The sequence below is a fragment of the Bos taurus genome, chromosome 12, assembly GCF_002263795.3.
Source record: "Bos taurus isolate L1 Dominette 01449 registration number 42190680 breed Hereford chromosome 12, ARS-UCD2.0, whole genome shotgun sequence".
NCBI classification, from domain to species: Eukaryota; Metazoa; Chordata; class Mammalia; order Artiodactyla; family Bovidae; genus Bos; species Bos taurus.
In genome coordinates, this window is record NC_037339.1 from 62,115,699 (window position 1) to 62,143,001 (window position 27,303).

At 36.0% G+C, this 27,303-nt stretch overlaps 1 long non-coding RNA gene across 1 annotated transcript in view; it reads right to left on the reverse strand.

The window, feature by feature from the left end:
- Positions 1 to 600: 600 nt before the first annotated feature.
- Positions 601 to 27,303, reverse strand: part of LOC132346787 (uncharacterized) — a 175,982-nt gene continuing 149,279 nt past the window's right edge. The window contains exon 2 of the long non-coding RNA XR_009496737.1: positions 601 to 4,129. This is a non-coding gene — a long non-coding RNA (uncharacterized lncRNA). The remainder of the gene's footprint in view (positions 4,130 to 27,303) is intronic.

Sequence of the window (27,303 nt, forward strand, 5' to 3'; positions counted from 1 at the left end):
TTATAATAGCCAGGACATGGAAGCAACCTAGATGTCCATCAGCAGATGAATGGATAAGAAAGCCATGGTACATATACACAATGGAGTATTACTCAGCCATTAAAAAGAATACATTTGAATCAGTTCTAATGAGGTGGATGAAACTGGAGCCTATTATACAGAGTGAAGTAAGCCAGAAGGAAAAACACCAATACAGTATACTAACGCATATATATGGAATTTAGAAAGATGGTAACGATAACCCTGTATATGAGACAGCAAAAGAGACACTGATGTATAGAACAGTCTTATGGACTCTGTGTGAGAAGGAGAGGGTGGGAAGATTTGGGAGAATGGCATTGAAACATGTAAAATATCATGTATGAAACGAGATGCCAGTCCAGGTTCAATGCACGATACTGGATGCTTGGGGCTGGTGCACTGGGACGACCCAGAGGGATGGTATGGGGAGGGAGGAGGGAGGAGGGTTCAGGATGGGGAACACATGTATACCTGTGGTGGATTCATTTTGATATTTGGCAAAACTAATACAATTATGTAAAGTTTAAAAATAAAATAAAATTAATTAAAAGAAAAAAAAATAAAATAAAGCACTCAAAATTGTGCTTTTTAAAATATTTTTGTTTTATTTTAAAATAATTATGTATCCACAGAATATTGCAAAGAAATGTAGGCATTTACTTTCCACTCTTCACTTAGCTTCCCCTCTATTAACATCTTGCATAGCTATAGTATAGCATTACAACCAGGAAACTGACATTGCTAAAACCAACATGAATTATTCAGATTACACTAGTTATAAATGCACTCATATCTGTATGTGTGTGTGTGCATGTGTAGATTTAATCAACTTTAGCACATACATTGTTTTATGTAGATTTACATGCTATCCCTCAAATCTCTAATCTGGCAACCACTAACATGATAATCTGTTCTCCATCTCTACAAATATGTTATTTCTTGATGGACATGACTGAGAGACTGAACTGAACTGAACTGACATGCTATCCCTCAAATCTCTAATCTGGCAATCACTAACATGGTAATCTGTCCTCCATCTCTATAAATATGTTATTTCATGAATGTTAAATAAATGAGATCATGTAGTATGTATCTTCTGAGATTGGCTTTTTACATAAAGTATAATTTCTCAAGTTTATTCAAATTGTTATGTATATCAATGCTTTAATTTTAATTACAATTTATTTAAATTTGTGATTAAAGGTATTCAGAACTCTGAATACAAGATGATGATTTCAAAGAATCACAAGGAAAGCTTTGGGGATGTTTATAGTATTCTATTTCTTGATCCAAGATACATGAGTATATTTACTTTGGACAAATTCACTGAGCTGTATATTCATAATTTGGGAACTTTTAGAATATATTTAATCCTGTAATATGAGCTTAAAAAGACATGGAAATGATAGAGACCAGTCTGAAATAAATACAGATGAAAACATCTTAAATGGAAACTTAGCAAATAAAAAGCCACTAGCTCTGGAACAATTTATGATTAAATTGTGTTTATTCCTGTAAATTTAATTTAAAATTATGACAGGTAAAATGACAGTCACAAATTAAAGAAATTGAGAGACCTAAAGGCATTATTATCTAATAGAGGAGAATCATTAGGTATGATAAAATCCTTCCTTATATCAAGGGCAATATTCAAACCTCAAAAGATTAAAGGTTTAAATGTGGCAGAAAAAGTTTTAATAATTTCAAAATAATGTTTAGGGAAGCATTTTATTATGTTGGGAAAAGAATAGAATTTCTTAAACAAGACACAGTGCTAGTCTTAGAAGAAAAGTTTGTATAAATACAAATGCGCTAAAGAATAAGTATTTATTAAATGCATCCTTAAAAAATTAAAGGGTAAATTATAATCTGGGAGAAAATATTCACAACATAATTGATAAAAGATGATTTTTAGAGAAAAGATGCTATCTTAAAAACAAAAATGAAGAAAAATATGATTGATAAATGGGAAAAATACATGAATAGTTCAAAAAAGTGAAGATAATGAATGGAAGTTTTTTAGGCTTATTTTTACAAGTGCAAACAGTTTAATATCTGCATGCACATCAAAATACTTACTTAAAGGGATAGATCCAAGATGAATTTGAATCCAGCAGCACTCCACTGCCTATAATTAGTTGTGTGGGACTAAAACACTTTAAGCATTAGGAGATAAAGTGGTCTAAATCTGAGCTGATAATTAGGACACTGGATTTTGCATTCTAAAAGTATGGTTACAAAATAAAATGGAGAGAATGCAAAAGAAAGGAAGGGGAAAGCAAAAGCAGTCACAACATTGGCAATAGCAGAGACTAAGTCTTGAGTGTTCTGACTTCTAAGTTTTCACCATGCACAGGACTCCAAGAAATGGAACAAATTTTTTAAGATGACAACGAGTCATCCACAGGATCAGGATTCTAAGTCAAATCTATCCAATTCAGTAGAGACCTTGCTTTTCCACATGAAACGCTATTAGAGAACAGAAATCTAATTCTCATTTTTTTGGTGTATTTTGACTTGGTATCACCTTAATGACTCAGATTTAGAAGACTTGTCTTTTTAAGATTTCCAAAAAAGAATGCTTGACAAGTTAGTGAGCATGTATCTCATTAGCTCCTGGGAAATGTCAGATTCATTCACACATTCAGAGAGTTAATGATACATTTCTGGATGTTTTCTTATAAGTAACTATTTTCTACCTAATTATAGAACACCTAGAAAGTTCTGTTCTGTGAATTGTGGAAATTCAATCCTCTGAATGTGTGGAGAGTACTATATGGATATACATGAAATACTTTTGAATACATAGAGAGTAATATGCAATATTTTTCTGTCTAGTGTTTTACTGTATATACTATAAATGTGTGTGTGTGTGTGCATGCTCAGTCCTATCCAACTCCGCAACCCTATGGACTGTAGCTCTCCAGGGTCCTCTGTCCATGGGATCTTTCAGGCAAGAATACTGGAGTGGTTACCATGCCTTCCTCCAAGGGATCTTCCTGACCCAGGGATTAAACCTGTGTCTCCTGCCTCTCCTCCATTGCGGTGGATTCTTTACCCACTGAGCCATCTGGGAAGCTCATATAGTATTTTACATATACATATTATATACATATTTTTCTGACAGTTGGAGAAGATATCTATGATAAAGTTTCATGACTGTAAATGTTCCTCTTAAAATTGTGATTAATATTTTACTTCCTAAGCATGTAAGAAACTATGACAAGATATTAAGTTAGTTATTTCTAACAATCCATCTGTCTCTTTCCACTCTATAAATGAGTCAATTTTTTAATTATAAAAACTCAATTTATGCATCCACTTTAAGTAGCAATCAACCCATATTCTTCTAAAGTTTTATTAAGATACAGGGTACACTGCTGACAAAATGCAAGGGGCTTTGGTTCAGTTCGGTTCAGTCACTAAGTTGTGTCCGGCTCTTTGTGACCCATGGACTGCAGCACACCAGGCTTCCCTGTTCATCACCAACTCCTGGACCTTACTCAAACTCATGTCCATCGAGTTAGTGATGCCATCCAACCATCTCATCCTCTGTCATCCCCTTCTCCTCCCGCCTTTAATCTTTCCCAGCATCAGGGTCTTTTCTAGTGAGTCACTTCTTTGCATCACGTGGCCAAAGTATTAAAGCTTCAGCTTCAGCATCAGTCCTTCCAATAAGTATTCAGGACTGATTTCCTTTAGAATAGACTGGTTGGATCTCCTTGCAGTCCAAGGGACTCTCAAGAGTCTTCTCCAACACCACAGTTCAAATGCATCAGTTCTTCAGTGCTCAGCTTTCTTTATAGTCCAACTCTCACATTCATACATGACTACTTGAAAAACCATAGCTGTGACTAGAGGGACTTTTGTTGGCAAAGGCTTAAATTAAGCAAGAACTTAAATTAGATTGAAAGTTCTTTCACACACACAGAACCACTTAAAAGCCCAAAGAGTCTAGGTACATGGAGCAGGTTTGTTCTGTGATTCCCGCCCCGCCCTCCACCACCCCAGGGATTTGTTTTCTTATTTCATGCTCCATCATTTCCATAGCTATTGGCTTCATCAGCATGGTTTGATGTTGTACTTCCATCACAACGGACATTTCAATCTGCAAAAGGGAAGAAAGGAAGACAAGGGTAAGAAGTCTTCTTTTGAACAAGCATCCCTCACTTCTGTTCATATTTTCCTGGTGAGCACTTAACCTACAGAGCCATACCTGGCTATAAGTGTGAAGATGAGAAAAGTAGTTCATAGGTATGCAGCCCAGAAAGTGTGCCCATAAAGTAAGTAAAATCTTGTTTTGAAAGTAAGTAAAGTATTGCTTGGAGTTACTACTTTATTTTAATAAGTTGCATAAAAATAAGTAAGGATCAGAATTCGTATTATGGCTTTTTACAACTATTTCCCCCAGAGATACAGGCTCAAGAACCATGTGTTCTGCTTTACAAGTTTTCAAATATGACTTTACCAACTGTGATGACATTACAAGGGTCACCAACTTTCCAACTTTATGGGTCCATCCCACCTGACCAGAAATCAAGGTCGCATATTATGTTTATATTATAATTTCTGCTTTATCTTAATTAAAGTTTAGGCTGCAGTATCAAGAAGTCCTCAAGTGAAATAACTATATTTTGTAGCTTCACCAGAAGATAGGTGCAGCCAGGATGACTTGAGGAATGTATTTTGGGATAAGTAGCACAACACTTTAAAAACTGAAATGCCACTATCATGCTAACATGCACCGATAAAGGTCATCTAATAATTCGGTTACACGTTATGCCTTACTTAAATACCTTCCCCCAAACACTCTTCCATTATTTCATTCTTCTGTCTTACAATAGCTTAGTATTGGACAACAATACTCCCAGCTTGAGTATTCTCTTTTGCTGTGCTGTGCCTAGTCGCTCAGTCGTGTCCAACTCTTTGCAACCCCATAGACTGTAGCCCACCAAGTTTCTCTGTTCGTGGGGATTCTCCAAGCAAGAATACTGGAGTGGGTTGCCATGCCCTCCTTAGGGGATCTTCCCAACACAGGGATTGAAATCCAGGTCTCCCACATTGCAGGCAGAGTCTTTACAATCTGAGCCACCAGGGAAGTAAGATTTAATTCTCTAACTCATCTTCTCTTTTTCATGATATCTTGCCTTCATTTTAGCAAGCTCTGTAGTTCCTTAACTGCCTACTTTTCTTAATTTATGTTTTATGAAAAGTGAAAGTGAAAGTCACTCAGCTGTGTCCAACTCTTTGCAACCCCATGGACTATACAGTCCATGTATAGAATACTCCTAGTATTCTCTAGGCCAGAATACTGGAGTGAGTAGCCTTTCCTTTCTCCAGGGAATCTTTCCAACCCCGGGATCAAATCCAGGTCTCCTGCACTGCAGACAGATTCTTTACCAGCTGAGCCACCAGGAAACCCCTCTATAGTTCTTAAATTTCCCTTCAAGCTCTACTTCTTATTTCTAACTATCTGATTATATCTCCACATTAAATGTGCATTCATCTATTTATTGGTTAAAGAACATGTGCACTCTTTTCTAGTTCAAGCTTGCCATTGTTCATGATATGTCCTTCTTTATTTTGCATAAAATCTTGTTTGTTTTGCTTTCTCTTTTTGTCAACATTCAACGCATTCTTCAATGCTTATGTCAAATGCTAAGAATAAAATACTCATAAGAACTCAGTATTATATGAAGATTTTATCTGTTAAGCTTCAATACAGCTCTACATCTTTTTCTGGAACTCATTCTTCAACCAAAGTTCTTTTCCTTAGTCATCTTTTTAAGATCATCTTCCCATAAAGTTTCCCAGGTGGCTCAGATGGTAAAGAATCTGCCTGCAATGCAGGAGACCTGGGTTTAGTCCCTGAGTTAGGAAGATGCCCTGGAGAACGGAATGGCTACCCACTCTGATCCTGTTGCCTGGAGAATTCCATGGACTGTGAAGCCTGGTGGGCTACAGTTCCATGGGGTTGCAAAAGAGTCAGACATAACTGAGTGACTAACACTTTTCCATAAAGCCTACTGTGGAATACTAGGATTTATTTGACATCACTTCAGGCATCTGCTATTTTGAATTCCATGCACTTCTTCCCAACATCTGTCTCCATGGTAAGCAAGTCCATTCAGAATAGATACATTGAGAACCCTCTCAACATGTCTAAAAAGACATCAGTGGAGATTTCAAAGTGCCGGACTCAAATTATTTTATGTCACAATAAATGTCCACAATAACTTATGCAATGTTAAGTACTGCATGTATGTTATGTGTGTTAGAAATTGATATGTACAATTTCTGAAGTGGTGAGAACACTACAGAAAAATTCAGTTATAAGAGAAAAACAATTAATAGTACTGTTCTAAATTCCATTGTAGTTCATGAAAAATGCAAATACACTAAGACTTTAACAATGATTGTGCTGTGAAACCCCAGTTTCTAGACTTGTTTTTCTTTCTTCTGTATCTATATTTTACCTCCAGTTTATTTATTCTCTCCAAGGTTATGTCTCATCATTGGTTTCATTCGTCTATTTTTTTGCTTTTTTGTTTAATTCAAGGACTACATTTTTGTTTACAAGATTTCTAGTATTTTGTTTGCCTGCTATTTTTATATAATATCCTTTATTCTCACAGTTTCTAGTCCATTTCTCACTTAGAACAGTATAGACATGCTTTTTCATAGTCCTCTACTATCTTTAGTTCTTTGTCAATTATTTCATAGGTATTGTGAAAATTGGTTTTTGGTTTAATAACCCTGAAATGAAAAGACTTTCTATAAAAAATTTCATGCTTTGTAATTATATGGGTTATCTAAATTCAAAACACTTTAAAAATTAATTTTTGACATGGAATTTCTAATACTCATTGATAATTTATAGGCATCTTGCTTCCTTGCTTCATATCTAAGACATTGCAATAAAAACCTATAGGATCATTTCAAAGATGAGGCAGTATTTCCTCAATGTTGATTTAATGCAAAATTATTGGTTTCATTTCCCAGTAGCTGAATGTGATGGTCTATGTCATGGCCATTTTCTTACTGGAACTTAACTTATGTATCACCTTTTGATGTCACCTGAAATGGTTAACCTTACTTCCTAGTTGCAGTTTTACTTTATCCTCTTTTAACTTATAAGTTAGAATCGATTTTCTTTACATTTCTTGAGCTTAATTTGTAGTGTCTGATACTTTGTGATGATATGGACTGTAGCCCAACAGGTTCCTCTGTTCTTGGGATTTCCCATCCTAGAAAACTGGAGTGGGTTGCCATTTCCTTCTCCAGGGGATCTTCCCAATCCAGGGATTGAAACCAGGTCTCCTGGGTCTCCTGCACTGGCAGGAGGACTCTACCACTGAGCCACTGAGAAGTCCTCTGAGCTTAATTATATGCAACTAGAATTTACATATTTCTTAATGTGGGGACCCACCCCCATTAGTTCAGCCCACCATGTTGACAAGAGTCCTCTCCCTCCCATCTGACTGCATCCTTTTTCAAACAAATGGCTATTTATCATGGTTCTCCTTTAAGGAGAAATCTATCCCTAATCCAACATGGCTTTCTCTTACCTCAGTCCTGGTCCCCTGATTCAGAAAATCTGAAATATACACTCAAGAATAACACATTATACAATTAGAGATACAGTAGCACTAGCCAGGGCTTGGCTCTTAAAGAAGCACAGAGCCTTTCAGGATGGGTGAGGGCATTCCAAGTCCTATCTTTTTAAAGACTATTCCGCGAGATAGCTCAGGTGCTTTATGACATTTTTGGAGATTAGGCAATTAGGTCAAATAACCATACAGACACAAACATTAGAGCAAAAATACCTGGCTTCAGATGCACTGCCATATAAGTAACAGTAAGAGAGAAATATATTTTTATCTATATATAGCTCCTGCTATGGGAATATGATGTAATTTATCATTAAGAAATGTCAAAATTCTCTTTCTCTTTGTTTATTAATCTTTCCAGGCTATATCACTAGGCATAGGTGCTCTGAACTCATTTTTTTTTTTTTTTAATCATCAATTGGTAACAAAAAGTTGGGATTTTCAAATTAACCATTTCATGTCCTTCTGGGTCAAACCAAAATGTGAGATCAAGTACCATCTTTCCATGGGGCATCTCTGGTAGCTTAGCTGGTAAAGAATCCATCTGCATTGTCGGACGGAGAAGGCAATGGCACCCCATTCCAGTACTCTTGCTTGGAAAATCCCATGGATGGAGGAGCCTGGTGGGCTGTAGTCCATGGGATTGCGAAGAGTCAGACACAACTGAGCAACTTCACTTTCACTTTTTACTCTCATGCACTGGAGAAGGAAATGGCAACCCACTCCAGTGTTCTTGCCTGGAGAATCCCAGGGACAGAAAAGCCTGGTAGGCTGCCATCTCTGGGGTCGCACAGAGTCAGACATGACTGAAGCAGACCCCAGTTCGGTTCCTGAGTAGGGAAGATCCCCTAGAGAAGAAATAGGTTACCGACTCCAGTATTCTTGGGCTTGGTGGCTCAGTCAGTAAAGAATCTGCCTGCAGTGTGGCAGACTTTGGTTCAATCCCTGGATTGGGAAGATCCCCTGGAAGAGGCCATGGCAACCCACTCCAGTATTCTTATTTGGAGAATCCTCATGGACAGAGGATCCTGGCGGGCAGCAGTCAATGGATTCATAAAGAGTCAGACACAACTGAGCAACTAAGCACAGCACAGCACATCTTTCTATACAAATTTTGGATACTCTAATGACAACAGATATTATGAATCAATAGATCTGGAGGGGAAATCAGCTTTTTTTTTATTAACCCTGATCGCATATGTAAAACTGGCAAGTTTGTCTTAATCAAGCTACTAGACTATGAAGCTTTAAAATAGGAAGAAAGTTTCCAACACACTGTTTTCTACAAGTCAGGTGATAATTTTTTAATCTGTTAATTAAATTTTAATTGTAGTAATGTTTGTTTGGGCTTCCCAGGGGACTCAGTGGTAGAGAATCTGCCTACCAATATAGGAGATGTGGGTTCGATCCCTACTTAGGCAGATCCCTGGAGAAGGAAACAGCAACCTATTCCAGTATTCTTGCCTGGAAAATCCCACAGAGAACACTGGCAGGCTACAGTTGAAGGGGTCACAAAGAGGACTTAGAGACTAAACAGTGATCGTGTAGAGACACATCAATCCCACAGGACTGAGAATTAAAGCCTAACAGAGTGTTTTAGTATAAAAAATTCAGAGATTTTCACAGGCTAAACCAGACACATTTTCAACATCTCTTTATCTATTTTGTAAATATCTATAAGTTCCATAGTTGATCTTAGAAAATATTACTTTTCCCACAATTTTATAAAGTACAAAAGCTTATTACTAGTATTTGTGACCATAACTTGCAATTTTCTCTATCAGGATATGAAATAAATCATTATATAGAAAGAAAAAAAAAAAAGCTTATTTTCCTGTTCATTTTTAAAAACCTATGCTTTACTGTTGAAGAAAAATACTCCATTGCATTAAAATAAGCACTGTTTTGATATCATTTTATGTCTTATATGTGTTTGGGTAAAAATTCATGAAAATTAATCATTTAGAGAAAAAATCCATAACTCTTTATTGCAATAAAAACATTATGTTTAAGAAGAACAAATAATATTAGTAGTTATTTAATAGTCCCATAATTGGTGATATTAAGTTTGGTCATTTACTTAAGATAGTATTTGACAGTTATTTCCACTGTAAAATTAAGTTTTTGCTTCTTTTTCCATTAATTAGTGATCTGTGAAAAATAATTTTAGACAGTTATATCCTAACATTTATAATATAAAGATTTCTCATTAACTTTTGACTTTTTGCCTAGTCAATCACTACTACTGTAGTGGTTAACTGTTGATTTTTTCTATTTCTATCATTTTCTCTAAGTTTTTAACCAGCATTATTATATAAATAAATTTTTTCCTCCCCTTTTTAATATTTTAATATTAAGTGTCAACATTTGGTAATGATTAAGTGCAATACTTGAGTATAACATAAGAATATAGGTCAAGTGTATACCTATAATTTAAAAATACATTTTTATCCAAAAATCTTCATATATTTTTAAAAAAGAATAATTTAACTATCTTTATAAAGATCTCTCTAAAAAGCAGTTTTACATTAAATGTAATAGAGTGAGGTTAATTTTTTAAAGGCTATCGTTGGACTAAATCTAAGGGTAAAATTAGGAAAACTTGTAATTTTCACTTTAATTCAAGCCACTAAAGGCAAGAATTGTTTTTATTGTTTCTTTCAAATTTATATGGGGCAAATAAATGGCTGACATATTTGACAAAGAGATATAAAACAAACTTTAAAGAAGAGAAAATAAAAGAATTTCTTCACAGTAGATAAGAGCAAACAAGTATAAGAAAAGGACATTGTCATCCAAAACCTGGTGCTACAGGAAGATTTTAACAGGAACTGAAATTGATATATAACATGAAATTTTTAAAAACATTGCCACATTGAATAAAAGAAAACATTCCAGTATAATTTATTCATAAGATAAATGAGTGTGTTTATTATATCCTAGCAAGAAATGACTGAGACATACTTAAATTGATTGATATTTTAATTTACTAAAAGGAGCTAAAAATAAGATCATATATAAAAAGTACTTAGGATTTTATGTCAACAATATTTAAATTTTAAAAAGAACTTATAAAACATCAATACACTATACAAGTACAATATACAATTATTAATAATTTCCATCATGTGATTTCTGTACAATAGGCTTCAATAATTGAACAGAAGTATCAGTTATTTTTTCTAATATAAAAATGCTATTTCTAGAAGGCTGTCTCACTACCATGAATTACAGAGAATCTCACAATTTTGACCATATATATTTAACAATTTCAAAAGCTCTTGAACACTCTGAAATGTTATTGAATGTGTGAAATATAACATATTTAACAGATATCTTTAACACTGGAATGACTATGAAGACATTGGGAGAAACCAAATCCTACTCCTTGATGTCAGGTGCACAAGAGAGTCCTAGTTTCACAAGGTCATAGTTGAGTAAATATGACAATTACAATGCATTCTTTCATTTGAAAGATGGTTTTGATTTGTTCACAAAACAGTTATATCATGATTATGAACATACAAGGTTATTTTACAATATTCCTCCCAAATGATGTCTTCTTATTTCAAGAGTAATAAGTTTCTCATTTATAAATGAGAAACCTTGAACTTTCATGGAAATTCCATGAAATTTTAAATAAATACAAATATAAACCTACAAATACCCAAGAAATTATCAGCATGAGTGTACAATCTGGGGCTTCCCTGGTGGCTCAGACAGTAAAGAATCCGTCTGCAATGTGGGAGAACTGGGTTCAGTCCCTGGGTTGGGAAGATCCCCTGGAAGAAGGCACGGGAACCCACTCCAGTAGTCTTGCCTAGAGAATCTCCATGGCCAGAGGAGCCTGTTGGGCTACAGTCCATGGAGTCGTAAAGAGTCAGACACAACTGAGCGACTAAGTGCACACACACACAATTTTTAAAATAAAAGTTTGAAAGAATATTGACATAGTAATTGATGGCACTTCCTATTAAGGACTGAAATATAGCTCAAGAAGAAGAGCTATGGATATTGGGGAGGCTATAGCCTTCGTGAAACTGAGATGAACTTATGAACTTATTTCTTAAAATATATAAACACCGTTTTATACTTTCTGATGCTAAAACCCTTTTTCTATTGCTGGAACAAAACAAATTAAAATGTGATATAGTTTATATACATACATTGCAGGTTTCAATTTGGTGACACTGTATTTATGCTTTCTGCACTTACATGTATAAGTGAGTTTCTTCTAACAGGTTTTTTTTTTGTATTTTTTTTGTGTGCAGTTTTATAATTGAGGTCACAGAACTGGTAAAATATGTTGGGGAGTTCTTTTTTCTCTTTTTAATTCTCTGACAATCTTTTGTAAGATAAGGATTATTTCTTTCCTGAAAGGCTTGTTAAGTCTGCTCCAAACATAAGTGTGTTAAATGTTAGTCACTCAGTCCAAACCTATTTGAGCCTTCTTTTCTTTTCTGAAACTTTTTATAGAAAGTTTTTTCTGGCCACTGATTCACAATTTTATATTAATGATATGTAATAAATATTAGTTTAAAATATTTGTTTCTAAAATATCATCTATATTACTCTTTTTCAAATATATTGTCATTAATGTTTTCACAAGTCTGAAGATTTTTAAACATCTTCTACTAATTTATCTTTTCTATTTTAATATTAATTTACCTTCTCTGTGCTTTTTTCCCTTTTCTTAATTCCCTAGATTCTCCTAATAGATAGTCTTGTATTTTTACTCTTAAAGAATCAGTTTTTTGTTTTATTATCTATTTAGTGCCTTTCTCCATGACTTAATACTTGTTTTATTAATGTCTGATTCTTAAGAATTTCTTTCTCCTACTTTTCTATTTACTCTGTACTTTTTTCCTATTTTCTTGAGTGAAAAATTTTAATTAATGTAATTTCATCCTTTCTTATTATTTAATTCATACACCCTCCATTATAATTTGCCTCTAATCACCACTTTGACCACATCTGACAAGTTGTTATATCTATTACTTTCATTTTTATCCTGCTCTAAACAGCATGCAATTTTTCATGTGATTTTCTGTTTGCGTGCCTGCATGCTAAGTCGCTTCAGTCATGTCTGACTCTCTGCAACTCTATGGACTGTAACCCACCAGGCTCTTCTGTCTCTGGGATTCTCCAAGCAAAAATATTGAAGTATGTAGCCATTTCCTCTTCCAAGGGATCTTCCTGACCAGGGATGAAACCCTCATCTCTTACACCTCTTGCATTGGCAGGCAGGTTCTTTACTACTAGCACCACTTGGGAAACCCAATTTCCTATTTATCTCTTATCATTTACACATGTGCTCTATACTTTTCATTTGGATGTTTGTTGTTTTCTGGGTTTGTTTGCTTGTTTTAATGTTTAGATTGAATTACACTGTGATTTCCATAATATCAGATTTTTTATTTTTAAAACTTCATCAATACATTATTATCTATTTTAAATATATTCTATATGGCTTCCTTTATAGCTCAGTTGGTAAAGAATCCACCAGCAATGCAGGAGACCCCGGTTCAATTCCCAGATCGGGAAGACCCGCTGAAGAGATAGGCTATCCACTCCAGTATCTTGGGCTTCCCTTGTGGCTCAGCTGGTAAAGAATCTGCCTGCAATTTGGGAAACCTGAGTCCTATCCCTTGGTTGAGAAGATCCCCTGGAGAAGAGAAAGGCTACCCACTCCAGTATTCTGGCCTAGAGAATTCCATGGATTTTATAGTCCATGTGGTCACAAAAGAGTCAAACATGACTGAGCGACTTGCACTTCACTTCACTTCATATGTCCTTGAAAAGAATTTATGTCCTTATTATGTGTGTAAGGATCAACATCCACCTATTAGACTGGATAGGTTAAAATTTTATTTTTAGTTTTTGTAGTATTTTGCTTTAAATATTTTAAAACTATGTTGTTATATTCTTATGCATTAATGATGTCATCTATCTTTGGTGTATTGTTGAGGTTGTAGTTATGCTATTTATATAACATCCTTAGGATAATGTCATTCCATTTTGATTATGATTAATAGTTTTAGATTAATGTTCTCTGTGTTTCAATCTTTGTCTCATTTCTTTCTCTGACATATCTATGTATTCAGCTTTATGCTCCTACATTTTATGTCTCTCCGAATAGTAGATAGTATTTTAAAATAAAACCTTATAGTATTTGTTAGTAAGATAATCACATTCCATTTTCATAAAGATAATATTTGGATTTATGTCTGGTCTCTGTGGGTTTCTATTTATTATGTCATTTTAATTTTCTCCTTTCCTTTTTCTTATTGAAATGATGAATATGTCTTTAATTTTTCTTTTTCTAATTTTGAGCCTAATAGACATATTTAAAGTGTAAGTTTTTTATATTAATTGGCATATATTTAACCTTTAAATATGGTTTAAAGGTTATATTTAACCATAAATCAAACCCACACCTGAAGAGATTTCACTAAGCACAGAATAGCACTTTCCATCTCACTTGTTATGATTCCCTTAAACTATGACATTTATTTTGTTCAGTTTTCATTCTTATAAATAAACTGATATAACAGTAAGTCACTAGCTAGATGATAGCTAATGGGATAGACAAATGATTAAGGTTCTCTGGAGAAACAGAATCAATAATATAAACATAAATAGATTTATTTTAAGGAATTGACTCATACTATTGTGGAAGCCAAGAATTCTGAGATCTGCAATCAGCAACCTGGCTCCCCAGCAGAGCACATGGTACTCTTACATGTCATCTATCTTTGGTGTATTGTTGAGGTTGTAGTTATGCTATTTATATAACATCCTTAGGATAATGTCATTCCATTTTGATTATGATTAATAGTTTTAGATTAATGTTCTCTGTGTTTCAATCTTTGTCTCATTTCTTTCTCTGACATATCTATGTATTCAGCTTTATGCTCCTACATTTTATGTCTCTCCGACATAAAAGCATGTCTCTCCGACATGCTTCTGAGTTCAGAAGCATGAGAACTAGGAGAATTGACCTTGTCGTTCCAGGCAGACTCCAAGGCCTAAGCCTGGAGAGCTGATGTCCGTGCAAAAAGATAGGCAGAGACAGTGAATTCTCTCTTGCTCCCCTTTTTGTTCTATTTAGGCCTCCAATAGATTGGATGTGGCCTACCTACACTGCAGAAGGCAATCTGCTTTATTCAGTCTACAGATTCAAATATTAATCTCATCCAGAAACACACTCACAGACACACCTAGCATAATGTTTAACCAAATATCTGAGTAGGATGTCCTTGGGGGCTCAGTGGTAAAGAACCCACCTTTCACTGCAGGAGACATGAGACTTGGGTTTGATCCCTGGGTCAGGAAGATCTCCCTGGAGAAGGAAATGGCAACTCACTCCAGTATTCTTGCCTGGAAATCCCATCACAAAGAGTCGAACATGACTTAGCAGCTAAACAACAATAACAAGTATCTGAGTATCCTGTTGCCCATTCAAGTTGACACATAGAACTAACCATAATAGTTGGAGAGACAGATAGATTCACTTACTGTTGTATTTCACCACTTCCTTGATTTCTGTCTTCGTTTTTCTGACTCCTTCATTCTGTCTTCTTTTTCTTCTCTTCCTGAAGTAAGTCCTTATGTAATTATGTCATTGTGGGTGGATCCATAGGCATTACTATCCTCCTTAGATTTTATATAACTTTAAAAGTCTTTGATTTTCATGCTTGCATGCTTAGACGCTTCAGTCATGTCTGACTCTGTGACTCCATGAACTGTAGCCCGCCAGGCTCCTCTATCCCTGGGATTTACCAGGCGTGAATACTGGAGTGGGTTGCCATTTCCTTCTCCAAGATTTTCATAGGTGAATGAAATTTATCTGATCACAAAGTTGTCAGAATATGTTTCCTTTGCTTCAGTGCTTTGGAGTCATCCTCCTTCCCTCCTTCTGGCACCTCTTGCTGAGGTTAAGTCTGCTGGTGTTAAAGGTGATCCCTTTTTCCTCCTCAGGAAGGATTTTCTCCTTGCCTTTCTCACTCTATTTCTCAATGATAATCTACGTAAGAGTGTCCTTAATACATCCTTCATGTCTGTTGGGGTTCCCAGGTGGCACTAGTGGTAAAGAACCCACCTGCCAATGCAGAAGTCATAAGAGATGCAGGTCCGATCCCTGGGTCGGGAAGATCTCCTGCAGAAGGGCATGGCAACCCACTCCAGTATTCTTGCCTGGAGAATCCCATGGACAGAGGAGTCTGGCAGTCTATAATCCATAGGGTCACAAAAATCTGGACACAGCTGAAGAGACTTAGCAGGCAAGCATATCTGTTAATTCCTCTGTTTTCTTTTTTCTTCTAACACTTGTCATGATGGGCTGAATCTCCTCTGAATGCTTCAATACAAATATTGTCTTTGTCCAGTCTGGAGCTTCCTTGTTTTTTGAATTACTCATTATCACCATCTTTTATTTTGATTTCCAGAATTTCTAATTTGTTTCTTCTTACATTTATCTGTTGCTATACTCAGAGGATTTGCTATGGAAAGTATGATTCTCTAATTACCAGAGACAGTATCACCTGGGAGCTTGTAAAAAATGCATAATCCCAGGCCCTGAACTAGATTTACTAGCTCCAATTCTATATATTAACAAAATCTCTCAGTAATTCTTATATCTGTTGGACTTTGAATTTCATAGACATATTCATATTGAAGTCATCTTAACATTGTTCTAATTTGCTTTTATCAGAAATGAATTCATTTCTTAATAATGATATTGTCTTTACTTAATGTTATTAAAATTTATTTTTAATTGGAGGATAATTGCTTTACAATATGGTGTTGGTTTCTGCCATACATCAACATGAATCAGCAATAGGTATATATATGTCCCCTCCCTCTTGAACCTGTCTCCCACCTCCCACCCCATCCCACCTGTCTAGGTTGTCCCAGAGCACTGGGTTTGTGCTCCCTGCTTCATACCTTGATTGCATTTTCCACTGTTAGTTTTCAACTTGGACTTTGGACACATTTTTTGATCCAACTTGAGGGCTAGGGTCTTCTAAAAATTTTTTTCTTGTCTGTGTTCATGCATTAGAGTCATCTTTGTGCTATCTACAATCTAGACTCTAACACGGCTATGAAAAGACAATGGTACGGGAGATACTTGCACATTTAATCACTGATGGAACCAATAGTCTGTAGTGAATCTCCTGCTTTTGCTGCTTCCTGCAACTACCCCAGATGAAAGCTGTGGACCAGGCATAGACTTTATGTCTCATCTTTACTCAGCAGCCCTCCTACACATAAGAAACCTAGTTTTCTGGCAGGAACTTTCTGACAGTGAGAGTGGTTTTCTTCCCTTTCACAAACGTTGGGGGATTTTTGATGTCTATTTTCTTGCAGCAGTAAACTCCAAGCTACCTACCTGCTTCTGTCCCACCAACCAGTACTTCCATGACTTTAGCTTACACCCTGGATTGCATTTCAGTACTTTTCCTGGTGACCAGAGCTCTTTAGTCATAAATTTGTATCACAGGTATATAATCTACATTAATTTCCAGTTTTCAATCTCAATTTCTGTGTGTTTGGAGAAGGAGGAATTTTAAGCATAATCTCAGAGTACCATATGGACTTCAAACCCTAGGCTCTTTAAATATTTTATTTAATACTCAGCAATTACTTGGTCAAGTATTGTTATATTCCCTTTTAACAAATGAAAAAGCCAAGGATTATGTTAATTAAATCTGTCCCAAGTCATGCCAAGCATGTTAAACCTAGGTCTTGTTAATAGAAAAAAGCTTGTTCATAATGGCTGTAAGTAAATAGTTTTCCATATTTGCTTCTATTAAAACTTCAGAGCTCATTTAGGCCTTTTGTATGATAAATATAAAAACAAGAATAATAATAACACAATAATCCATTTTCACAAATATCCCAGATGACTCAGTGGAAAAGAATCTATCTGCCAAGCAAGAGATAAGGGTTTGATCGCTTGGTTGGAAAGATCCCCTGGAGGAAGAAATGGCAACTCACTGTATTATTTTTCCCTGGGAAATTTCATGGACAGAGGAGCCTGGTGGGTCACAGTCCTTGGAGTCACAAAGAGTTGGGCATGACTGAACCACTAAACATACACACACATGAGCATCAAGTACAGGCATTGTTTGGCATGTGGGAGCACATTATTTTTTGCAAGAAGAAATTAGCACTAAAAAACATACAAGTGGAATTTTAGTAAATGTTATAATGAGCTGCAAATCAGTGCTATGAAGGAGAAAATAGTTAAGATGGAGGGATGCATAGAAAACTTTATTTAGCTACGGAGGTCAAGGAAGTCTATGAAGAAAAGGGAAGGAGATGACTTGGCTATCTGAAGGGATGAAAGGAAGGGAAAGGTTTTGCTGGCACTGGGAACTGTATGTAGGAAAGCATGTCATGAGCCAGGAGATGAAACCAGGAGATTAGAGAGCCAGGAGCAGAGTAAGAAAAAGGGAAGTAGCTCAGATGGAACAGGGAGAAATGGGCAGAGGAGAGATCATGGAGGTGGAGGCAAAGGAACTCAGATTTTGTAATAATGCAATACAAGCCCATTGAAATGTTTAAGCAAGGGAGTTAAACATGACTTAAAATGTGTTCTGAGTAAATCAGAGAGTATTTGAGTGTTTGGAGAACCTGAATATTCTCTGAAGACTGAATAGGGGCAGAGAAAGAATAGGCTGAACAAAGAGGAAGCTGGTGCAGTTATTTAAGTGAGACCAATCATTGATTTGGACTGAGATGATATCAACAGTTGAAGATGAAAAGATTTGAATAATTTCTTAAAGATATAATTGGTAAGACCGTACTCATAGTTCTACAAAACTGAGTTCAGTGGTGTGTAGTGTATGAGAAGCTTATTCCTTTCTCACCCCTCACTTTAAATTATCTCTGTCCGATCTTGCTTTCTTGCACCTCGGTTAGTTGTTTGCCTATTGGCTGCGCAGGGTGTTCATTGCTGTGTGCAGGCTTCTCTAGCTGGCAGTGCATGTGCTTTTCTAGTTGTGGCACACGGGCTCAGCAGTTGTAGCCTGCAGTCTTAGTTGTTCCACAGCATATGGGATCTTAGTTCCCCACCCAAACCTGTGTTTCCTGCATTACAAGGCAGATTCTTAACCACTGGACCACCAGGGAAGTCCCTAGAGTAGTATACTTATATGCAAAATCACTCTTGGTTGCTTCCATGTATGAGCCAACTCATTTTTCAAGTATATGTTTGTTAAGTCCAGCTAAGATTAGTATCAAATTATGACCTCTTATTTAATTTCTTCTCTAGAGCACAAACACCCAGTATAGTGGCTCCCCAACCCCCCAACACAGTCCCTCTGCTTTGACTCACAGGTGAGTCCAACCAAGCCAAAGTCTCATTTGGGGAGAATTTTCCAGAAAAAAAAAAAAAAGACATGAGTCTGTGTTTGCCCTGATTAAACACTTCAGAGGGACAGACCATATGCTCCCAAAACACCTCTCAGCACATCTCTCTTCTATAGCATCTCAGAAGAGTTCAGATTTATCAGCTAAGAAAGCATCTGGCTGGAGCCAGATATGTGTGTCTTGTCTCCTTGTAACTGCCCCTTGCTGTCCCATCAAATCTCTTGAGGCTCCCTTAGCTAGTCTTGCAAAAGGAAAAATCACCACCCTCATAGATCCAAAGGAAGGTAAAATACAGAAGCCTCTGAAAAGTCTTTTTAAAGTCACAAACATCCATGTGTCTCTCTGTTGAGTCTTTATTATTCTCCATATAAATGTAGAAGTGAGTGGTAACCTAAGGGTGGCAAGTCTAGTTTTTGGATATCTTTTGGTAAATATTGTATATTTTTTCTAACACCTTTGTAAAAATCTTTCCTTTTTTTTAAACAATGTTCATCTCTTAGCACCTATCATCTCAGTTTGGAGGCTCAATTATCAGAAATAGCCATTCTAAAAACCTCTTAGTATTATCACTTAATCCTAAAATTAACTCTACAATTTATTTTTCCTGATTTTCAGAAGAGGAATATGACACACAAGAAATGGGAGTAACTTGCACAAAATTACACACCTAATACCTAGTAAGCAAGGATGAAACCAGACTCCTCGGTTTTTCTGACAAATGACTCAGAATTCTACAAACTTGAGTTGATATATCCCTGGGTAGGGAAGATCTCCTGGAGACAGGCATGGCAACCCACTCCAGTATTCCTTGCCTGGAGAATTTCATAGACAGAGCAGCCTGGTGGGCTACGGTCCAGGAGTCGCAAAGAGTCAGACACAACTGAGTGACTAACATTTTTTCCCTCTTAGTTGAAATATTACCATCACTTCTCTGGAATATGCAGGCCATGTATTTTTGTTGTTGTTGTTTTTTAAAGGCACATTTTTACTGATTTAAAATTCATGTGCTGTCAAAATGAATTCTTGTTTTACTGTGTAGTTACTCATACAAAAATGACCTTTTTTTTTTTTTTTTTTTTTTTGCTTATATATTGAATCTAGTCTTCTGTGAGGATGAAAAACTGTTCATGATTTTATTTTATAGATACCCTTTCTTTAGTCTCACATGTACTTTCCACTAAGAACAGTCCAAGAGAAGAAATTATTTTAGGTTTGAAAAATGTACTTAATAATAATCAAGACTCAGGCAGTTCAGTGGTGAAGAATCCACCTGCCAATGCAAGAGATGTGGATTCAAGCCCTGGGTTGGGAAGATCCCCTGGAGAAGGAAATGGCAACCCACTCCAGTATTCTTGCCTGGGAAATCCTGGGGACTGAAGAGCCTGATGGGCTACAGTCCATGGGGTCACAAAAAGAGTCGAACACGACTGAGCAACTAAACAAACAACAAAAAGACTACAATTTAATTTTATCTTATCCTCAGAAAGGAGAATCCATAATGTAATACTTGTCTGATTAAGCGTTTTGGAATTATTCTCCAAAGAAAACAAATCACAAAGAAACGAATATGTATTGAGGTTATCTATAGCCAAAGTTCATCTAGTAGTTTTTCTTTATTTTTGAAGAGGGGCTGAAGTTTAATTCTAAAAGGCTGTATGATGGCTAATCTAAGAGAAGAAGAGGGAGAAAAGTAGATCCAGACATTATACATTCTTTGTTCACAAGAACTCAATGTTCTGATCTGAAATACTCGCCACCCACTCTCACATGTCACTGGAAAGAAAACGTCTGCTGTACTGCTGGAGAAATACTTGTTCTGCTAACCAGCAATCACATTTTTTCAGAAGCCCTAGACAAAGAAAAATACAATTTATACCTTATTTGACCACATGTATTTCATTTTCATTCAATCACTATCATATTTTCAAATGTGAGTTTCAAACACCTCAAGGTATTTTTTCTTGGCGTTTTCCAAATAATACACTAAAAGCTGCTGGTTTAATGTTTTATACTGAGAATCTTTTCTTCTCTCAGAAGAGGATTTAAATGCCCTCATATACATGAAACTAGAGGACACTGCCTTGCAGGAACCATCACAAGACTTACTGTCAGAAGGTCTGGATGTAAAATATCCAGCCCTGTCACTTAACAACCAAGGATATTTTAGTAGCAGAAAATCTTTTAGAGCTGTGGTATCTTTATTTGTGAAGTGGAGATAGCAATAGTTATCTCTAGGGTTTATTATGGGTACAAAATGATAACACTTTTGCAATTGCTTTGCAAACTATAAAGAATTTGGCATTATTAAAATATTTCAAGACAGCCAATTACATAATTTTTGACGTTTTGCTAACTATTTCTAGAGGCTGAAGTACCATTTTGTGTCCGAAAACAGCAGTGCACTAAGTGGTAGATTAGTGGTCTGTTTCTAGGGAATAATTTTCACATGGATATTATCCAGTTGCATATAATGAAGTGTGACATATAATCGAGCATTACACATTTAATTTATCATCTGGGACATTGGCATTGTCAGTCCCTGAGAAAATAATTAAAACCTGTGTTTTCACAGAAATATATTGAAATTCATTTCTTGGGTAAAATATACATGTGGGAGGGGAAAAAAACAGATAAAATTGCTTTCTCTTTCCTTTATGTTCAAGAATAAAATCGAATTCCTGGAAGAATACAGTGTAATGTGTAATGAACAACACAACTCTTGATGCTGTGCTTGAAATGTTATTTCAGTTGAATTATAAAATAAGAGAGTATTCTGAAAAGTAAGTGTAGGTTCTAAGAATGAAAACAAGAAAAAGCTCTGGTGGAAATATGATATTTGATGAATTACTAATCCAAAGGACCCTTGGCCACATGATGTCATATTACTTTGTAGACTTCCAACCAAAGGTAGATTACCTGAATAACCAAGGTGAGTTACATTTTTCTCAGGACAGTGAACAGCACACGAGTTAGGGGTAGGGAATGGGGTCATAAGAAGTTAAATCATGTCTGGTTTTCTCCCAAGTTCTATTATAAATTAAGTTAGGCATGGCTGTAAAGAAGCTGGATTGCATCTTGGCCTTTGGTACTTAACTGTAGTTTATAATGCTAAACATAAATAAATTTACATATAACATTAAATAATTAATTTTGTGTCATATAAGTAATTGCTTTGAAAACTAAATTAATTATGAAAAGAAGTAGTTAGTTTTTAAGTTCTTGGTTGTTTTAAACACAGCCTATAACTAAATTTAATGAAACTATATGATTTTCTTTGCTTATTTGTTTAATGCACATTTTGAATTTCAAACCAAGTAACTTTCACTCAGACTGTTCATCAGATTATCCAGGAAAACAAATATGTTTTTAAAATGTAGATTACTTACTCAAGAAATTAAGAGTTATCCTCTAGTTGATGCCTTGACATTCATATATCTAAAATTTGTAAGATTACAAGTAATACTAAGCAGTAAGGATCAAGCATGTCTTCAATATATAATGGAAATTTATAATGGAAAGGGATCCTATTTAATAAGCTTTCAACCTCTCCTATTTACTCACTGCATCTTTTCAAATACCCTTAAGTTGGCAAGGGAGAAAAATAATTACAGGGCTTTATTCATAGCAGTGGGCTTCCCAGATGGTACTGCTGAGAAGACCACTCCAATGCAGGAGACCAAAAGACTGGGGTTTGATCCCTGGGTCGGGAAGATCCTCCGGAGGAGGAACTGGCAACTTGCTACAGTATTCTTGCCTCAAAAGTTCCATGGACAGAGGAGCCTGGCGGGTTACAGTCCATAGGGCCTCAAAGAGTCAGACATGACTGAGGAACTAAATACACAGACACATAGCAGTAATTACTTAACACTTATCATTGGTATTAAAACACACACACACACACACACACACACCCCCAAATGCAAACTTTCCTCCTAAGTATTATGTCATGAAGCTCATTCTCTTTCTCTTCACCATCAATATTCTTTAGAGCTTCCATATCCATACAATGCACAATTTCTTCAATTCTGCATCTATATCTCTGACTTTGATACAAAATATCTTTTAAAGCTTAACAACAAATTTTTAATAAATCTTCTGCCTTCATTCTTTTATTCTTTTTACACATTTTTGTAAACTTTCTCTTTAACTTGACTTTTTCTATGATATGATACTGTCCCGTTTACCTATTAACATTTTTGTGGCATTTTAAAGACTTTTTTTTAATAGAAATTTTAGCTAAATAGCAAAATTGATAGGAAATTACAGAGATATTCCATACACAATGCCCCCAGGCATGAATAGCCTCCTCGGTTATTAACATTCCTCACAAGAGTGGTACGTTTAGTGCATCTGATGAACCATATGGAGGTATCATCACAATCCAAAGTTCCTAGTTTGTATTAGAGTTTTCTCTTGGTGTTATGCATTCTGTGAGTTTGGACAAATGTATAATGACATGTAGTCACTATTACTGTATCATACAGCATCGTTTCCTTGTCCTAAAAAATGCCCTGTGCTCAATCTATTCATTTCTGCTTCCCTCCTAACCCCTGCAACTACTGATCTCCTTGCCATCTCTGAAATTCTGCCTTTTCCACAATGTCATGTGGTTGGAATGGTATAGTATATTTGCTTTACACATTGGTTACTTCCACTTAGCAGTATGTACTTAAGTTTCCTCCATGTCTTTTCATGACTTGACGGTTATATTTTTAGTGTTAAATAATATTTCATTGTTTGGATGTATCATCATTTCGTTATCAATTTATCCACTGAAAGACATCTTGGATGCTTCCAAGTTTTAATAAGTATAAATAAACTACTATAAACATCCACGTGCAGGCTATTGTTTAGGTATAAGATAACTACTTCAGGTAAATACCAAGGATCATAAGCTACGAGAGTGTTTTGTTTTGTAAGAACAGTATATTCTTCTGAATTCTATTTCTCTGTGCTCTTTCTCAGTTTTTTTCCCCTTTATTTTCCTTCCATTTCTTTTGAACACATAATATAGTAATTTATAACATGCTGGTATTACGATATGGGTAATAATAAAAAAAAAAAATCTTCCAAATACTCTTTAAGCTAATCCCATAAGCTTGAGATTTCTGAAAAACTAGTCTCCCAAGTTCATGAATTCTATTTCAACATTGTGAGAGGAATGAATCTATTCTTTCTCCTCAGTGTCCCTGAGTGTTTTGCTATAGATGTCTGAGTGGTTCGCCCAAATACAAAAACATTTTTCTGACTCTACACTCTAAGCAAAAATTGCACATGTATGCTACTCTGTCCGTTCTCAGTTTCTATTTATTTCTGATAATACTAATGCCAAAGGTCTACTTATGAATTATTTTCTATAATTTCATATAACTAAATAATTTGCTGTCCCTAAGAACATAACACAGCCTAGGTGATAATATGGGTTCAACCATTTGCCAACTCTGTGGTCTTGGGTCAAAAAAAATAGCACCTACTTTGAAGCGTTTCTAGAAGAAGTAATTAAGTTCATATTTTTCCAGATTGCTCAAGACGGTAGTTAAAACACATAAAAGACTAAAGAAAAGTTAACTAGTATAACTTTACCTTTTATTATTATTCTCTCTCTCAATAATATGAACATTTTTAATTTACTTTAGAGTTTGTAGCTGTTATGGTTTGAATGGTGCCCCTTTCATAAAAGATATGCCAAAATCCTAACATGAAATCTGTGAATGTGATCTTAAATGGAAATAGAGTTTTGCATATTTAATCAAGTTAAAGTCATTTTCTCAGGCTTAATTCCAATATTATTGGTGTCCTTATTCAAAAATGGAAATTTGGACACATCGCAGAGAGAATGCCTCATGAAGACAAAGATACACACAGATGCAGAAGGAAGACTGCCATGTGAAAATATAGGCAGAGACAATAGTGATATTAACATGACCAAGAAACATCTAGTGCTACCAAGAGTTAGGGGCTTCTCAGGTAGCACTAGTGATAAAGAACCTGCCAGCCAGTGCAGGAGACTTAAGAGATGTGAGTTAGATCCCTGGGTTGGGAAGATCCCCTAGATACGAAATGGCAACCCACTCCAGAAATCTTGCCTGGAGAAGCCGATGCAAGGAGGAGAGGAGCCTGACGAGCTATAGTCCATAGTGTCCCAGAGTCAGACATGACTGAAGTGGCTTGGCACGCATGCACACACTAGAAGTTAAAGTTCAGTTCAGTTCAGGTGCTCAGTTTTGTCCGACTCCTTGCAACCCCATGGACTGCAGGATGCCAGGCTTCCCTGTCCATCACCAACTCCCAGGGCCTACTCAAACTCATTGAGTTGTTGATGCCATCCAACCATCTCATCCTCTGTCATCCCCTTTTCCTCCCACCTTGAATCTTTCCCAGCATCAGGGTCTTTTCCAAAAGTCGGTTCTTCGCATCAGGTGGCCAGAGTATTGGAGTTTCAGCTTCAGCATCACTCCTTCCAATGAATATTCAGAACTGATTTCCTTTAGGATAGACTGTTGGATCTCCTTTCAGTCCAAGATATTCTCAAGAGTCTTCTCCAACACCACAGTTCAAAAGCATTAATTCTTCGGGGCTCAGCTTTCCTTATAGTCCAAATCTCACATCCATAAATAACTACAGGAAAAATCATAGCTTTGACTAAACAGACCTTTGTTGGTAAAGTAATGTCTCTACTTTTTAATATGCTATCTAGGTTGGTCATAGCTTTTCTTCCAGGGAGCGAGTGTCTTTGAATTTCATGACTGCAGTTACCATCTGAAGTAATTTTGAAGCCCCAAAAATAGTCTCTCACTATTTCCATTGCTTCCCCATCTATTTGCCATGAACTGATGGGATTGGATGCCATGATCTTAGTTTTCTGAATGTTGAGTTTTAAGCCAACTTATTCACTCTCCTCTTTCAATTTCATCAAGAGACTATGCTTCTTGTTCACTTTCTGCCATAAGGGTGGTGTCATCTGCATGTCTGAGGTTATTGATATTTCTCTCAGTAATCTTGATCCCAGTTTCATTAGCCTGACATTTTCCCTGATGTATTCTTCATATAAGTTAAATAAGCAGGGTGACAATATACACCAACTCCTTTCCCAGTTTGGAACCAGACTGTTCCATGTCCAGTTCTAACTGTTGCTTCTTGACCTGCATACAAATTTCTCAGGAGGCAGGTCAGATGGTCTGGTATTCGCATCACTTTCAGAATTCCACAGTTTGTTGTGATCCACACAGTTAAAGGCTTTGGCATAGTCAATAAAGCAGAAGTAGGTGTTTTTCTGGAACTCTCTTGTTTTTCAATGATACAACAGATACTGGCAATTTGATCTCTGGTTTCTCTTCCTTTGCTAAATTCAGCTTGTACATTTGGAAGTTCACTTTTCATGTACTGTTGAAGCCTGGCTTGGAGAATTTTGAGCATTATTTTGCTAGCATGTGAGATGAGTGCAATTGTGCAGTAGTTTGAGCATTCTTTGGCATTGCCTTTCTTTGGAATTGGAATGAAAATTGAACTTTTCCAGTCCTGTGGCCATTGCTGAGTTTTCCAGATTTGTTGGCTTAATGAGTGCAGTACTTTCACAGCATCATCTTTTAGTATTTGAAATAGCTCAACTGGAATTCCATCACCTCCACTAGCTTTGTTCATAGTGATGCTTCCTAAGGCCCACTTGATTTTGCATTCCAGGACGTCTGGCTCTAGGTGAATAATCCCACAGTCATGGCTATCTGGGTCATGAAGATCATTTTTGTTTAGTTCTTCTGTGTACTTTTGCCACCTCTTCTTAATATCTTCTGCTTCTTTAGGTCCATACCATTTCTGTCCTTTATTGTGCCCATCTTTGCATGAAACGTTTCCTTGGTATCTCTAATTTTCTTGAAGAGATCTCTAGTTTTTCCCATTCTATTGTTAACTCTTTTTCTTTGCATTGATCACTGAGAAAGGCTTTCTTATCTCTCCTTGCTATTCTTTGGAACTCTGCATTCAAATGGGTATATCTTTCCTTTTCTCCTTTGCCATTCACTTCTCTTCTTTTCTCTGCTATTTGCCAGGCCTCCTCAGAAAACCATTTTGCCTTTTTGCATTTCTTTTTCTTGGAGATGGTCTTGATCACTGCTTCCTGTACAAAGTCACAAACCTCCATCCATAGTTCTTCAGGCACTCTATCAGACCTAATCCCTTAAATCTATTTTTCACTTCCACTGTACAATCAGAAGGGATTTGATTTAGGTCATACCTGAATGGTCTACTGGTTTTCCCTACTTTCTTTAATTTAAGTCTGACTTTGGCAATAAGGAGTTCA